The sequence below is a fragment of the Anthonomus grandis genome, chromosome 8, assembly GCF_022605725.1.
Source record: "Anthonomus grandis grandis chromosome 8, icAntGran1.3, whole genome shotgun sequence".
Taxonomy (NCBI): domain Eukaryota; kingdom Metazoa; phylum Arthropoda; class Insecta; order Coleoptera; family Curculionidae; genus Anthonomus; species Anthonomus grandis.
Window position 1 is genome coordinate 13,418,096 of NC_065553.1, and position 18,668 is coordinate 13,436,763.

The window sequence follows — 18,668 nt, forward strand, 5'->3', positions numbered from 1 at the left end:
TCACTTTAACTAACCAAGACGAATAAGGAAAATAATAAAATAGCTTAGAAGAAACAACCATTAATAATATTTAGAGTTATACGTTTAGTGAAAATTTAAATTTTGTAATTTTTTCAGTTAGAACTATTCGAACCATTTTTATGTCGCACTAAGAGATTTCTAGAAATAGTCATCAAAGATTAAGATTTCAGAAAAATTATGGTTTTAGTAAGAAGAAAATCTAACATTTTAACCACCTTAAAGTATGACTTAGATGATAATTATAAGTTTTTTTAACACTTACCTTGTCTACAATCCTGCTCAAAAAAAATTCCTTTTAATGACATAAATTAATTAAATTTTTTAAAGATGTATCAGAAATGGTTCTTTCAGTTAAATATCATTATAAATTTACAAAAATGTAACACTGGAAAACCGTAGCTTAAAAATATTAATCAATATGCAAAATCATAAAAACAAAACCCTTTAAAGCTAAATACTAACAATACCTTTAGTATATTGTACTAGTAACTATCCTTATATTTTCTGCACTTTATAATCTAAAATGAAATAAATTTGAAAAAGCATATAATTATGTAACTGTTAAGGTTAAAAGTTAAAGTATTGCATGTGCCTTTTCATGTACTTTTAAGAAAGTATCTAATAGTCCTAGTATATTACCTAATTTAGTAAGTAATAAACAGATAAATTAATTTAATGCAGCCATATCCACGATATTCTTATAAGAAAAACCGTAAAACTCAGCGAGCCATAAAAAATTATTAGCGGTCATTTCTTCGCGCCCACGTTTCGAGGATTTAGGCCTCGGCATTAACAGTAAATTGGTCTCAAACATGAAATGCTACACACACCTTAGTTACTAAAGGACACCAGAGCTGCCCACGCGTCTTCGTCATACAACCAGATATTTCTTCTTTTGTAAATACGGACGTTATTGATTGTTTACTTGTACACGTGGAACTGTTAATATATTAAATATTTACGTAAATGGTAAATATAATAATTTAAAAAATGGTATATTCTTACAAATATTCTGGCACAAATAAAACGAGCAATCAAAACTAGTTTTATCTGGTAGCAACAATGCGTAGGTAGGCATTTTTCTAATTGAAAAACTGCAAATTACATCGTCCAATTGCATTTAAGCGTATTGTGCAAACGAAAAATTTGTTGCACACTTCATATCTTAATGAATAATTTTGCTATATACTCGTACAACTTTTCAGAGCAGTACTAGTTATAATTAAATAGGTATTTTTTTTTTTAAAAGTTCCTTGTTAACTAAAAAATTCCCATTAGTGTATCATTACCAATAAAATTATGCTTTTAACAAACAAAAATTAATTTGTTCATATTTAAGTCATACGATGCCTGAGTTTGAAAAAAGTTTTAATAGTCATAGTACCAGTTTTAAAGAGGGGAATAAAATATACATCATTAAGGGAACTGGTTATTAAAACAGTATTTAAAAGTTAATTATACAAAATTAAATAATAATTTTAAGTGCAGTTTTAATATGCCTGTGAACATGAATTTAAATAATTAAATGTAAAAAATGCCCAACAAAATACGTATCAGTATAAAATTATTAAAAATTACAGATAGAGTCGTACTTTTTAATATCTTGCTTAAAAAGAATTAACTGAATTCTGCTTCTTTGTAAAATTTTATTTTCAGTTTATTTTTTAACAATCATTTGCTCATCAGTTAGCAAATGATTGTTATATTGAGGAAATAAATATTTGACGAAATATATTAGTTTCATTTATTTAATTAATTTCAATTAGTCAAGAAAACAACAATCTATGAAAATAATCTAGTTACTAAAAAAATTTACTTTCAATCTAAAAATTATATTAAAAAAAAGAAGAACAACGAAAAATTCTCAACTGCATAGAAATGGTCTAAACTGCCTGGAATAAATAGAAAATATTATCTGTTTTGAAGGATTAAACTTACTTCGATAAATTTTTTTCTGTTCTAGAAGCTTCAAAAAAGGAATTAACATTATTTTAACTAAATAAGAGGGTATCACTTCTCAGATTCCATCACACACCCAATAGTCGTTAAAAATTAGCCAAAAATTATTCGTCCTCTGTAAAGCACCGAGATTTAAGAATTATAGAAATTAGAAAATTTAATGCGTAGAACCCAAAAAACGCATTTAACCCGAAAGGCTCCAGACCCGGATAGGTAGGTAGTTTATAAAAAAAGATGCTTATCGTCTATTGCAAGTAAAAAATCTTGATTCAAAGTTATTTAGATAATATTTGAAAATTTAAATTTTATAGAAACAAGAAAGTGCCAACAAATTTATATTCCCGTCTCAGACCCACCAATCATAGATAATTATATAAAAATGATGACCATTATGTATACTGAGCATGACTACGTAGAAACCGAAAAAATGGGGTACTTGAGATTCAATAATCCTCGAAAAGTATCTCAAAATAATGCTGTTTTGGTTTTTGTCTGTTCCTTTTAATTACTAGTTCATTATGATATTACTTGATTTAAGTCCTTTAAATACTGCCTTTAATTTGGTATAAGTCATGATCTAATTAAAAGATCAGACCATGATATGGACAAACAAGCATCTCTTAAAAAAAGCCTTTTGCGGACAGAAAAATATTTAAAATGTGTTACCAAGCCGATAAAGTTAAATTACATTTTAAAAATATAAGCAAGACTTAAAAATCTGAGCAATATATTGAGTTACAAGGTGAAATTCAGATTGCTATTTACTTTAAGTTACTATACATTTTTAAGATCATAAAATAATGGCTAAAATGCAGTATGTATTTGATATAAAGAACCGCGTTCTAATTTTCTAGTTATTACAAAATAAATATTTATGTGCTACATTATGGACACTTTTTAACATATGTCCAGTTTAAAAACTTTAAGACTTAATTTTTTCTTTTTTTTGTTATACTGTAAATATAATTCTTTTAATCTTGACGTAATTTTCTTTCGATGTCATTAATTTCATCGAAATAAAGACATTTTGTCATTGGCGAATCATAACCAATTAAGTTATGCGCAATTATTTTAAACTTTCATAAAATAATAAATGTCTTTCGTATTTATTTTTTTGTAAATCATCTACGATTTTATGAAATTTGTTCATCCAATATTTGTAATGCAAAAGAGTTTTGTGGATATGATGAGTCATAAGTGATTTTTTTTGTTCTGTTTTAAATTTGAATATTTCTAAGCGCTTCTCGTAGGATATTTCTTAAGATAATAGAAATTAAAGGCGAAAAGGCTTTGTAGCAACACAAAACAGTCTAAAAAAGTCTCTTTTTGCATACAGGTTTTTTGTTCCTCAATATAGTAAAACCTCAACATTTTAAATCCAAATGCAATAAAATTCAAATGAAAAAAACTGCAATTACAATTACTCCAAATCCGCACCTGTTTACTTGCGTAATAAATTTAAATCGTTATTAATAGTATGCAGCAGGCACACAGGTGTTTCTGTTTACTATTAAATCTACTACTCATTTCATTGCAGCTCCGCAGAATTATTATATGGTCGGCCTTTCATTATTATCTTGATATTTCGCGTAACCACTTCGGCGTACGCTGCGTGATTGTTTTCCGTTATGGCGAAAATCCATTTGGCTAACTAGATAATTGAGGATTTTCCTTTTTTTTTAGCTGTTGGTTAATCGAATCCGTTACGTACGAAAGAAGGGTTTAATTTGGCCAATTATTTATTACATAAAAGAAAATCTAGTCAATTATCAGTTGGTTTGAAAGATGACTCACCTGATGAATGTTCAAACAAAAATTTACAACTCCTATAGCGAAAATGTTCAAAAAATCTTACTTACAAATCCGCTCATTCGCTAGTCAACAATAGAACAAAAATCTCTCATAAAATAAACATGAACTGTTTGACTTTTAAAACTAAATATAGAATCCTGTATATGTTGCTTTTACTTATGTACATACTAATCAGAAATAACAAATGGTTATGTCAGAAACGAAATAATTCATTATATAATGACGGTAAATGATGCTGGTTGTTAAAAATGTATCGTGGATACTTGACCCTTTACTTTATCTAAATCTGCTTGGTAAACATTTTACAGTCTTATCATAAATATCCAACCAGTATAAATTACCATGTAAGGTTAGCTGGTATGATTCATCAATGTAGGCTATTGTTTTCAAAATGAATAGTCAGCTCTATGGCTAACAAGCTCTAAAAGCACCTACCTACAAAGATATCAAGCAAAATAAATATATTCCAACGGCCACAAGCTTTATCGTATCGTACGGTCCACTATACACACATAGAAACCGTCACACAATATTAAAAATTCAAATCACAACATCCTCGAGCAATTTCGCACCATATTATTTATAAAACTGTGGAACTTAAAGCACTACCGAAACGACGGATCGGTCTGTCAGTCGCTGGTACCTGAGGTTCCACCAGCGCGATTTACGCGGTACTACCAGTTACTACGAATCGAAAAACTACTCCGGCCGGGTGCCGAGGTTGATGGAGTGATACGTTGTTGCCTGATTTAAAAAATTCAAATAATGATTAAGATTTTCTAGATTTTTTTTTGTAAATAAATTTTTTTATGTCGTTTATTTCCTTTAAGTGTTAGAAGGCATTACGATATATTTTTAGTTAATAAAACTATTGAAAATATAAAGAAAAATAACACCCACTTAGTGATAAGACATTGTATGATTCATACTCGTAAGAATCAGAAGTACATACGATAAATCTTATTCTAAGGCTCCTTTACTCTTTAACAAAATTTAAAAAAGAGTCAAAAGTTTGGCGCCCAACACATTATTTAAAAAATAGGAAAATGAAGAAGTTCATAGTAGATGAAATAGTAGCTTACTGCTAATTCCTATCTTATTTGTAGCTACTCTACGTGGCTGGCTGGATGTAAGATTAAATTAATCTTACCATTTTTAATTTTGTGGATGACTTATAAAAAGTGTGCCGTCCAACACAATTGTATTAAATAAAGGATGATAAGGAAGAAGAAGGAGAAGATTTTACTAATAAATCAGTTTTCTGCCTTCAAATTAAAGAGTAAGCGGAAGAAGTTAGTCACTATTATGATTAGTAATCAAATTATATTACTCCTTCTCCTGTTACCTTAATAATGTGGATTTCACTTAAGATTTTTACTCCAAAACTAATTTTTCCGCAAGTGGCGCTATAAATGCCAGTATACAGGCTTTAATTCCCATTTTAATAGTTCCTTTTTCAAATCAAAGTCATAAAAAATAGTTCTATACGTTATTGGAATAAAGTGCGTCAAACAAAAACTTATATACAGGTCTGATCAACTCAGGTCTCAAGTGCTAAAATGAATATATCATGCCAAACATAACTCATAAGTAAAAAAAAACATTAAAGTTTTTCCTACTCTTCCTCAACTAATTAGAGTTCGACCCAAATTAAATGTAAGGAAGTTGGAAGCAGTATTTGCTACAAAAATACATTTCCTCTTTTAGAGTGAGGAATAGGTAAAGGTTTGCCATTCTCTCTCTAAATATAATGTAACTCGTTATTTATTAGTTTTTATTGCATGTAGCAAATACTGTGCAAGTGCTTCTGTATTTCGAAAAATTCAAAAAATATAGTACACAATAAAATCTACAAAACATCAAAGGGTATCCAATAAAATGTGCGCATATGCGTCTTTCAGAAGTATTTTTAAGTAAGCGAGCCTAATTAGTGAAGCCTTCGGGGAATATTATCCTTAGATTTATGTTGATAAAAAGTCAAAAGTTTGGCGCCCAACATGTAAAAACTACGTTGGGTAATAAACATTTTACCTTAAAAAAAGTGACTAAAATATTGTGAAATATACTGTTTGTATTAGAATCTGCTGAATTTCTCTCTGACCAATTTCTAAGTAAAATTCTTTGGAAAGAATTGATCCGTAATAATTTTTGTATATAATGGAGTTCTTGAATACCAACTCTTCAGAGATCTAATTATTCTCAATTTTACTCAACCATAACGTCTCTAATGTGTAAAAGCAGAAGATACCGAACTAGAGATAACAACTCGTGGTATGGTAATACATAAGATCTCATTTAATTGTCTCATATCTGACTAGTGGATTTCATGTTCTGATCTTATCAAGGTGCTATATTTTTGCTAGCATTTCTCCAAGCTCAAATTGTAGGAATTGACCAGAACAATCCTTGCAGAGAATTTTTTGACGAATTATTCGAAGTGGAACATTCAATCTACATATATATTTATTTCCTAAAGAGTCTGGAGATTCAATTATTTATAATTGGTTGCTACTTACACATCCTATTATGGTTTTAATCTTTCTTTTACTAATTATTAAAATAAATTATAAGCGTTAGCTTATTCAATTAATTTTTGTTCTGTAAAGTTAAACTTTTATTAGTCTACCAATCAGATATCACTTCTTGAATAATTTGTATTTTACGGACAAGACAATAGTGCTTAATAAAGTTATCGGTTTTCTGAAAAATAAAAGCTATTCATTAAAATGATAATGGGTTATATGCGGAAATGGCAATTTTAGATAATGCAATGATTGTATTGCAACCTCGATTAAATTAAAAAGAGAATCCTAATTATACTGAAAACTATGACTGGGTCCTAATCATGCTAAGATATTAGATCAAATTTTATGGACAAGGTAACAATCTAGAAATGCAAGAGTTTTAAAAATAAAATACTTAAAACAATATCTCGACTCATATTTGTTCGTTATCATGGCTGGCTTTTTAGATTAATCTAAAATCTGGAGATATTCCTAAGGGTTTTCCCTGTTATTATCATAGCCGTTCAATTGTTTTATTTATTACTTTGTTTAATGAAACTATAATAGCTTTAAAAGCCGCCAATCGTTAATAATTATTTTCTCAGAATACCTAATTTTTTTTGTATAATTTTAAGGAAATTACATTATTTTCAGAATAACGTAATGATAGTTAATTAGATTCTGACGTCACATGACTTATCATTATCAATCAATCAATGCTTTATTGTCAAGAAATTGTTACAATTTGTAGACAAAGCTGTAAAACAAAAAAGACACAAAAATGCAAACAAAACACAATTAAAAAAAGAAAAACAAAACAAAATTAAAAAAAAAAAAAATTATTACATTAATATTAAAAGAATGTAATGATAAGGTTCTAATAGAGTTAGTTTAACTAAATAGACCACTAATTTTTAGCCCCCAAATTTTACATAATAATATCACTTTCATTTATTTAATTGAATGTTTTATAAAGTAAAAGGGATTTGTAGATTGGGAGTTCTACAAAAAACTTTATAGGAGGTGTAAGTTTTAGGATAGTAAATAGTGAGAGTGATTTCGTGTTTTCCCTATATTTTTTTAAATATTCACATTAATCAAGTTTTAAACATTTTGGAAATGATTTAAAAATATTGTTTTTAATTTTTTTTTCGTTAATTGTAATTTCTCTAGATACGACCTTAAAATTCTAAACAATTAATTTTTTTTTTGTATAAATTGGACCCTATTTATATATTATATCCAGAAATACAAAAAAATATACATTTTCCTTCATCAATTACATATTTTGATTCAGAACCCTTAAAAGATGTTATTACCAGCTCATATTTTTTCTGATCTTTATTGTTCACTATGAAATCATTGACTTTTTCTGTAAAGTTCTCAGTGAATCTGATAAGTTTTTACAAAATGTTTTAACTAAATTTCTAAATCTTATAACACATTAAATTGCACATAATCGAAAATATTTAAACAAGTAATTCTTTGAAATAAATACATAAAGTGAGATAAAAATATCAATTTTTCAATGTCATGAATTCTTTTCCTTATAGATTATCGTCTTGCTGATTTATTTTTAGCACTTTCATTATTAAAATAGGTGGATCATATGTAAATAAAACAATTAATTATTTTTCAAGGTTAATGATGTAAAGTGGCCAAATTAAAGATAATAAAAAGTATGATAATAATCATGAAATTCACACAAAACATTTTAATTTTTATAAACACGTTGCAAATAAAGGTTTTATTTTAATTTTAAATATTGGTCTATGGTAAAATGACAGAAACTCTATATAAATGTTAGATACGTAAACAACTTATTTATACACTCTATAGCAATCAAGATAACAACTTGTGAAAATAAATACTTAATGTTATAAATACTATGGGAACTATACATTAGATATCTTTCGCCTCTGAAATCGTTGTCTCTCTTATATCTCTCTGTCTATATAGCTAACATATCGGTCTATGAAACTCCCTTTAAGACCGATATGTTAGCTAGAATAATTTACTCTATAATTGCACACCATCTTTATAGGATTGAGAAAAGGTAATATAGTCGAGCATGATACTTGGAAGCATAAATAATGAGCAAATGATTGTTCAGGTCTTTGTAGCTAAATCCTGGTATGGGCTAATTTTCGACTAGTACTTATTTGGAGAGTTCTTAGCATAAGATGTCGAATTTCATACAGGAGGTTCATAGCTACATAGGAAACGTAATAATGGTATGGACAGGAATTTTATACAGAGAAGCACTTCAGAATGGCCCGCTCAATCTCCCGACTTAAGCCCCATTAAGCTTTACTGGGACAATCTTCAAAAACCATATTTTATATTAAACCCTTTTTTATCTTTTATTTTAATGAAATACACTTTGGAACTTTTGATAAATTAAAATAATAAAATTCCTTTTTATGTGATATCACTAAGTTTGTTATTCTATTAGTTTTTTTTGTTGCTATTTATGTTAATTTTTACTTACTAAATTCTACACATATTTAGTAAATATCTAGTTTGAATAATTTTAATACCCTAAATTTTGAGCATGTGTGTACTTTGCGAGTTTTAAATAATTATAAGAGAAATAATTGCAGATTTTTAAATCTATATAAAAACATAATTTCTTTTTTTATTATATAAGGTAAATATAGATTGACAAACAAAAAAAAATATTTTTAAAAGGTGATATGAATTATATTCCTCATAAATGATAATTTAATCCAAAATGTGTGTTTGTTTTTTATTCACTTTAGTTCACTTTATGAAGATCAATGATCAACCCTATTAGAAAAATCTATATAATAATATTAATAATTAACAAAAAAATTATAAAAACAAATATCTAATATTCACGACACTTTTCCGATTGAAAATTAATCAGGTTAGTTAAGGTAATGCTTTTAAAAGTTTTATAAACCCTTTTCATTTTTAACTTTATAATTTAAGATTTATCCTACAACAAGGTTTACTTTATGTTTTTATGCCTAATGACGCTTAATTCTTTAAGCGAAACATGTAACCGTTTCGATGGTTCATTACTATAGGTGTTTTTTTTCGTCTTGTTTAAATATACCCTACACGTTAGTACTTTTTATTATTTAAAGATCTCAAGTTAAAGACAAAGGTTTAATTTAAATAAACAAAATAAAGTAACTTATAGCTAACGAAACTTATATATAATTCTGCTGAAAAAGCTGCTGTGTAATCCTGCTTTTAAAAGTTGGCAATACTAAATGCAGAAAATTTAACTTTTATTTATAGCTGCTTTATAGTAAGAAAATCTGTTTAAAAATTTTTATAATGTGCTTGGGGATTATCAAAACATGCCTCCTCCGAACGTTCAAATTATGCACATTAGTGCGGGAAACAATTTTTCTAGTGAGATATATGGGACATTGGTTCTTAATAATGCTGCAAAAAATGTGAGTTGAATAATCTCCTGCTATACATTGAAAACCAGTTTAGTTTCTTTAGTTCCTGCCGCCTAATGCCACATATAAACTGAATACATGAGTTCTAAGCTTTCTGTATCCTGCAACTATCTATTGAAATAAATTGGGTCAATATATAGTTTAATTTCATCTTTTTTCTAGTAGTAGTAGTGTCTCTGAAGTAATGTCTATGTAGACTTTAGTGCAGAGTAAGATTTCTTAATGCAAGAGATGTTCACTGAATTTAAGTTAAATGTCCATAAACAAATAAAGATTTTTAATACGGGTTTTGGATGAATTATTAAAGCCACCAATCATTAGGTCTAAATAAATATGAGATTCGTATATCATTGGCAGAAAAATGCTTTTTGCAAAACTGAAGAAAGTTCAATCAATCAAGGAAAAAATGAATTACAACGGCAGATTTCCAGGTATCTTGAAAATTTGATGAAAGTACTCTGTACAAATACTATGGATTTCATGTCAAGTATTATATTACAAATTCTTTTATTAGTTGCTTCAATAAAATAAAACTCTTCAGTTACTTTTATGTTATTTTTATTAAAATCCAAGATATTTATTTTTAGAGATTTAAATGAGACGTTATAGAAGTTTTTTTTTAATTGAAAATACTTGTTTTTCGAAGTTCCGCCCATCTTTTATCTTGAACTACAATTCTAGAACTTATAAAAAAACAATAAGAATTTAATTAAAAAACCAATGATTGTTTAAAGTTTTCCTTTCTTTAATACGTTCCTTCTTATTTTGTTTCTTTCTCTTTTTTTTTTAAATAATTTTTTTCTTTTTATAATTTTTCTTTCACTTTTAAATATCAATGACACTTCATTAAGAACAATAATTTTTTTGTTATATACTATATAGATAAAAAATTATGAGTTCTTGTACTTTTAATTTTCTGATAAATTTTTTTATTTAGTTTTTTTAAATTTTTCTCTCACCCGTCGGAGATAAAAATGTTTTTTTTTCTCTTTAATTTCTTTCCAATTTTTCTATTTCTTTAAAATTAATCTCACAGTTGTATTCCTAGTATAATATCTACACCTATTAATATTAACAATAAATCTGACAACCGGGCAAAGAAGTTGGGAATCATCAAAAAGGCAACGTGATACTTCCACGAACCGGACAATAGAACCACTTGAGGGTCCGTAATGGGGCCTCTTGAGATAACAATGGACGATGGTTGTGTTTATGGTGTTCTTTTTTGTGTAAATTTCGAAATGATGACCCGAAAGGTACCCCGGGCGGTACGATTCGGGGGATTGACTCTCGGACCGAGATTTTTCGGTTCTCGGGATTTTTTCTCGTATAGTACCCGACATTTAGGTGTGGTGACTCGGAAGAATGAAGATATTGATCACTGTGAAGATGTTTTGAATGCTCTTTTTTGGCTCGGGCAGGTGATATGAGTATAAGATATTGTGGGAAGGTTGTCATGTACGATCCTTTTCTAGTATTTGTTTTTAATTGGATTTTGGTACCTTTATAGATCACGAAAATGTTAATGAATTCCTTTTATGGTAGTTTAGAAGGAATTTTATGAAATAATTATGATTTTTAGTATATGGATGTAATTTTTCTATTAAATACTTAAGATTAATTTCAGGTTTCCTAAGTACTTCTTCTCCTTCTTTTTTAACCGCCATATCAGATCTCCCTAACGTTGGCAAGTCTTTCATGGTTCTAGGCTAATCGGAATAGTTCCTTTGCGCTATGTATACCTGTCCATTCACGGATGTTCCTTAGTCAGGAAACCAGCTTTCTTCCTACTCCTCTACGTCCTTCCACTTTTTCTATCATCAGTTGTAGAGTTCTGTATCGCTCTCTTCTCAAGACTGGACGTCTTCTATATATGAGATTTTCCTGCAAAATAGATACGTTTTGCCTCGGCGCTGTTTAGCTGTCTAGGGTATTCTCAGCATTGCTATACATTGGTGTAAATTATTCCAACCCAACTCGATTATCTATAGTAGTAAAAGATTTTTTCTTGGTAGTTTTATAGCTGAAAGATCATGTATTAATTAGAAGTTTAATACATGATCTTTCAGCAGTTAGTGGTGTAAAGTAAGCGGTGCAGTTAGTTTCAACCTATTTATCCTTTGCTAGTAAAAAGCTTTTCGTTGGTAGTTTTTGTACTAAAGGATCGCAAGTTATAGTTTATACTCGTAATGAGGGCAGCCAGTCGTGTAGTTTGTCTCTTTTCTAATTCTTAAACTAAGATAAGGATATATAAATGATAATTTAACTTTTTCCTCTATTTTCTATATTATGGCTTCATTTTATTAAGTGTCTGGATCCTCTTGAAATTTTAAGTTTAGTTGGTCCAATTATACCAGAAAAATATCACTTTTGTTTTCATCTTCTTCTAATTCTTAAACTGAGATAAGGATATATAAATGAGAATTCAAGTTTTCCACCTATTTGCTATATCATGGCGTTATTTTATTAATAGTGTCTGGATCCTCTCGAAATAGTATTTTTCAGGTTTAGTTGGTCCAATTATAATAGAAAAATATCACTTTATTTTCATCTTCTTTTATTTCTTAAACTAAGATATGGATATATAAATGAAAATTCAACTTTTCCCTTTATTTTTTATAGCATGGCTTTATTTTATTATTAGTGTCTGGATCCTCTCGAAATAGTATTTTTCAGCTTTAGTTGGTGCAATTATAACAGAAAAATATTACTTTATTTTCATCTTCTTCTAATTTTTAAACTGAGACAAGGATATATAAATGAGAATTCAAGTTTTCCACCTATTTGCTATATCATCGCTTTATTTTATGAATGGTATCTGGATCCACTCAAAATAGTGTTTTTTAGGTTTAGTTGGTCCGATTATAATAGAAAAATATCACTTTATTTTCATCTTCTTCTAATTCTTAAACTGAGATAAGGATATATAAATGAGAATTCAAGTTTTCCACCTATTTGCTATATCATGGCTTTATTTTATGAATAGTGTCTGGATCCTCTCGAAATAGTATTTTTCCGGTTTAGTTGGTCCAATTATACCGGAAAAATATCACTTTATTTTCATCTTCTTCTAATTTTTAAACTGAGACAAGGATATATAAATGAGAATTCAACTTTTCCACCCATTTGCTATATCATGGTTTAATTTTATTAATAGTATCTGGATCCTCTCAAAAGAGTATTTTTCGGGTTTAGTTGGTCCAATTATAACAGAAAAATATCACTTTATTTTCATCCTCTTCTAATTCTTAAACTGAGATAAGGATATATAAATGAGAATTCAACTTTTCCACTTATTTGCTATTTCATGGTTTAATTTTATTAATAGTGTCTGGATCCTCTCGAAATAGTATTTTTTGGGTTTAGTTGGTCCAATTATAACAGAAAAATATAACTTTATTTTCATCTTCTTCTAATTCTTAAACTGAGATTAGGATATATAAATGGGAATTTAAGTTTTCCACCTATTTGCTTTATCATGGTTTAATTTTTAAATAGTGCCTGGATCCTCTCAAAATAGTATTTTTCGGGTTTAGTTGGTCCAATTATAACAGAAAAATATCACTTTATTTTCATCTTCTTCTAATTCCTAAAGTGAGATAAGGATATATAAGTGGGAATTCAACTTTTCCACCTATCTGCTATATCAAGCCTTTATTTTATTAATAGTGTCTAGAAATAGTATTTTTTTAATTTAGTTGGTCCAATTACATCAGAAAAATATCACTTTATTCCCATCCTCTTCTAATTCTTACACTGAGATAAGGATATAAGTGAGAATTAACCCAACACAATTATCCTATGCTAGTGAAATGTGTTTCCTTGATTGAATTTTCATACTAACGGATAGTGCAATCTGTTTCAACCTAATTACATAACGTTATTAAAATCTATTTATTTGTAGTTTTGAGTTCAAAGAATAATAAGTTAATTAGAATTTGGTGAGAAAAGAGGGATAAAAAGAAAATAAAAATAAAATTAAAAAAAGAAAAAATATAACTATAAAATATAACAAGTACAAATATACCAATCTTTGATCAAAAAATCAATTAATACCATAAACTGTGTTTTAAATAAATTCTTTTCGGCTAGCAGAAGCTTGTGGTTCACTTTTCAGATGCTTTCGAGATATCTGTATACACTGCATTGATTTGCACACTCCATCCATAAGCACCCAAAGATAATCTTCATAGCATATAAATAAGTAGTCTAAAACAATATTATTTCAACATAACAATTTTTGAATTGTTTCTGTTTTTTTTTGCAATGGTCATTAGGTGCTAAAATTTCTGTAATAAAATTGTCGCTTCTTTGGTTCTACGTATTACCTAATTATTTTAAAAGCAACGTCATTACCCTCAAAATCAATAGCTACTAATTACCGTTTTAGAGTTACAGTTGTCTACAATTACTAATATCCCGTAATTGCTCAATCATCCTCAAAATTTTCCTCGTAAATCAAAAACTGCGCACAGTATTTTTCTCGACTAACTGAACTATCAGGGTGATTTCCTGGAGAATCTCGGTTATTAATTTCCAGGAAACCGTGCGACTCCAGTCATTTATTTTAGCTTTCTCGGGCGCATACAGATAAACCGGCAGATTTATATTTGCTCGATGAATTGCAAGTAGAGGAAAGAACAAAAACATTGTAAAATCTATTATGCGGCTTATAAAAATGACCGTAAATTCTGTGTGTCCTATTTTGGTTATAATTGATCAAAGGGGGTTCTATCTCTAATAACAATAAGATAGATTCATGTAGTTAGAAAGAAAATTGGACGCTTGGTAAAATGCAAGGATAGTTGTTAACATTTAGGGAAGTCAATTCTGATCAATGATTCACTCCTTCTATAAATTGAAAAGGTTTTACTTTTATAATAACTCTGTTGTCCTATAAATTAAAAATCGCAAAATAAAAACATTTGTCACCGGACACTCAGCATTGTTCTATTCTGATGGAGAAAATAAAAGCGCTGTCAAAAGCAGTAGAATGATAATAAAAAAAATGTAACTCGACCATCAGAATGGACTTTACAAAGCGGTCTCCTGGAGTCGAAAAACACAAAAAGGCCCTTATTATTACGTCTCCTTTCGTTTTATCTATCCCACATGCTTTCGTATAGTCGTAAAAGTAAATCCCAGGTCTAGCGCGAACGCTGGATCTGTACAAAAAGGCCAGAACCGCCCGAAAGAATCTTTTAATGGGGTGTTTGTTGTTTTTAACCGGCTAGTTTTTACCAGTGGCGGGTATTATCAGATTAGAAGAATTTACTCAATTCTGAGTATTTCTTAAGGCAACACACTTTAACTTAAAGTCAATGCTCTTTGAGATTGAAACAAGCTGTACCATAATAAAAATTGTTGATAGGCATCTTTATTTCAAAACTTTCTTTTAGTTTACTCTCTCAAAAAGAGCAAATTTTTGAGATAAGCCGTTTTTTAATTGTTCAATGAGCAATTTTTTAGCTTTATTAAAAAAAAAACTAGTTTTACAATGCTTTATTCCTGCATGGAACAACTCTTATTATACCTTTTGAGTGTAGTTTCTATAAGTTTTATTACACCACTTGCAAAATTGTATTGTATTGATCTTTCCTTGGAAAACTGCTGCGAAAATAAATAATTTTTTGGCATCTATCATATCTTCTAAAAAAAATTAACCCTGTTTCAGTAAACTGACAGTGGTTTAGGTGGCTTTCCCAAGCTTCAACTATAATTTCAGTAACTTTTATTTCCGTGTAAAACTCAAAACTTCTATCTATTTTCTGTGGAGAGGATTGCTCTTCAATCAAATTAAGTCAAATCAAAAAACCTTTATTTGCTTCAAGTACAACTCAATAGTCTCACAAACAAAAAGTATCTAATTAAACAGGCCAAAACATTGAAGTTTTGAACTTAAAATGTAGCCCAAGAATTAATATGGCACAAAAGAAAAATATAAATACAATCAACGATCATTGGAAAATAGGTCCAAACAAAGCAATTTCTTCAAAACTTAATCAATTTCCAATGGTTTATTCAACAGTTCCTGTAATATATAAGGACACAAATTACGGAAATTAATATTATGTTCTTTATCCTTATTTTGAATTTTCTTAACTGCATAAGCTTAATGCTGTCTGGAACATGACATGTGACGTATTATGTGTTTTATTTAAGTGATGTTAAGGTAAAACTTTTAAAGAGTTTATTCTAGTGTCGTAGAAATGTAAATTTTCATGAGTAAAGAATTTAGATTAGGTTGGAATTTAGATTTAGATTAGGTTGTTCTTCGCATATAGCAAACAGTAAAAAATAAAAAGTGCAGGCTTTTTTTCATGTGGAGTTTTTTAGAACAGGAAAATTCTACATGACTCATGGATTTTTCTGATGAGATTTCTAGGTGTTGTTTAAAATTCAAGTTTTTATTAACGTAGATACCAAGAAATTTAATTGCATTCTGAGAATTGTTATTATTAGGTCTTAAGAAGAATTGAATATTAAATGTCTTTTCTAAATTTAATAACAATGAATTTGCAGTAAACCACTTTTTGGCCACCTGTAATCCTTCTGTCAGTATACCCAGGAAGATCTCAGAGTCAACATAAGACACATAAGATATGGTGTCATCTGCATATTAAACTGTGGTTACAGAATTCAATTGAAGAGATAAATTATTCAAATAGAGCAGGAGTAATACTGGCCCCAAGATTGAACCCTGAGGTATATGTATCTAACTTCTAAGACATCAGATCTATTACCATTGCTTTCAACAAGTTGGTATCTTTTGGAAATATAGGCCTGTATAAATTAGAGGAATAATTTGTGCAGCAGGATACCATGGCAGACACAGTTAAATGCCTTCGAGAGGTCATAGAATGCCGCTGCAAGCACCTCTTCCTCTTAGAGGTACACATTATATCCACAATAAACCTCGGTATTGCATCAGATGTGGAAAGACCCTATCTAAACCCAAACTGAGTTGTAGAAAGTAAATACTTTTTGGAGAGAAAAACTGTCATTCTTTTTAAGTATTCAAGTTCAATTATTTTGGATAGAATCGGAACAACTGATATTGGGCGATAATTATAATTTTAATTGTTATCTCCTTTTTTAAATGTTGAGATCTTTGAAGTCTTAAGTTTTGAGGGAAAAGCACCTCTGGTAAAACAAGAAATGACTATTCGCCCCTGATAACACTCGGAGTGGCATGACATGTCCATCAGGAGACCTATATTTACAGGAGCTCCCTGACTACTAACTGTTTCAAAATTCAAATTAATTCAACTGTTTATTTATAGCCTTAAATTGAATTATCTTAATCAGAATATGGTTTAAAACTTATCGTCACTTTATAACGTCTTTTTATACTTAGTATCCCAGCCCAATGTAGCTAAAGAGCTTGATTGATGGTCTTTCTTTTCTCTGGTTTGCTACATATCTCAGGAATGCTCAATAGAATATAATCGGAGCTTGAGGGAGCCAGTCTAAAACATGAATATTTTAGTTTTCCAGGAAATTTCTTGTCCCTTTTGCTATATGTGAAGTTGTAGCATCATAGATATAAAATCTGGACCATTGGTGAAGTATCTTAATACAAAATTTGCAAAAGCGTAACTGTTTTGAATTCTGAGCACAATTTAGTTATTCTTACATGGAAAACTATGCGAAAGAACTAGAAATGATTGATTTTGGTGTTTGTGTCATTCGACCAAATCCTTGCAAAAGTCACCTTTCTTACAGAACCTAATCGGACTTTACTTATTTTTATTACTTCTTCCAATAAAAGATCTCAATTTTATTAAATGCTTTATGAGATCATCAACTAAGGTGACTGTCAGATGAGTTCTTTTATTTGAAATTATGATTTTCTATAATTTACTCTTTTAAATACTAGAACTCTTAATAAATGATTGCCAATTTCATTCTTTTGTGCCTTTTATTCAACATTCAATTTTTTTAAAACTTTTTGGACCTATAATTCAATATACTGTATTACAGTCTCAACAGCAATTTTAAACATTTAATTAATTTTCAAGTTACTTTTTTTAAAAATGTTTGCACTACAGGCAACACTTAATACCCCGCTACCACTGTTTAAGATCTCCAGCATTCCAATATTATAGAGAGCCACTTTGGCTTCAGTTTTTGTAGGGTATTATTAATTTAACCCCTTTTAGTGGGTTGTTAATGGAGGTATAGAAGATATTTATAGTACAGGGGTGGATTCGCTCTTTCGGATTCACTGGTAAAGGTTAAGTGATATCAAAGTAATCACGATTCGGCATTTGCCAGTACAACAATTTATGGTATTATAGTAGTCAGGCGACAAAACTATCATTTTAAACGAAATATTATTTTCTGGGATATTATTACTTATTTGACTTTAACCTTAGCTAATTTAAAGATATTTTGGAGTGTTTTAAACTGTTTTAGAAATTAACTAAAGCAGATCTTGTAACTGCTCTACAGATCTTGTTCTGAAACTTTTAAAACTCCCCAAAACACGTACATACTACACGTACGTAATAATTACACTGGCCAGCAAAATTACCAGCAATTGTCTTGTTATTGAAAAGTCTATTTTTTCAAAATAATAAATTTTATTCAATGTGATTTTAATTGTATAAAATTAGTTCATTGATTTTTAATTCAATCGTTTTATTTGTTTTATAAGAATCTTTGAGTCCTGAGGATGATCTCATAGAGATTGGAACATCGACAAAATATATAACTGATCGTCTGAAATAGTTGTGACCTATATCCAACAGAAGCAAATATTAAGCAAACTTATAAACTGAGATCACGCGAAATAACTCATACCTCTTTTTGCTTTAACTGTTCGTACTGACTTAAAAAATAAATTATATCATTTGGGTTCTACATTGGTGAGAATAACTGGTTTTAACATGATGATGCTGGACCTGGTAATATTAAGCTTTTTAAAATA

At 29.0% G+C, this 18,668-nt stretch overlaps 1 protein-coding gene across 4 annotated transcripts in view; it reads right to left on the minus strand.

The window, feature by feature from the left end:
• Positions 1 to 18,668, minus strand: part of LOC126740010 (uncharacterized) — a 160,514-nt gene that overhangs the window by 45,723 nt on the left and 96,123 nt on the right. Inside the window, exon 1 of one of the 4 annotated variants that reach the window (XM_050445863.1) lies at positions 4,228 to 4,468. The exons of the other annotated variants lie outside the window; for them this stretch is intronic. The gene's annotated coding sequence lies outside the window, so the exon portion shown is untranslated. Of the gene's footprint in view, positions 1 to 4,227; positions 4,469 to 18,668 lie in introns of those variants that run through there. 4 annotated transcript variants of the gene reach the window in all.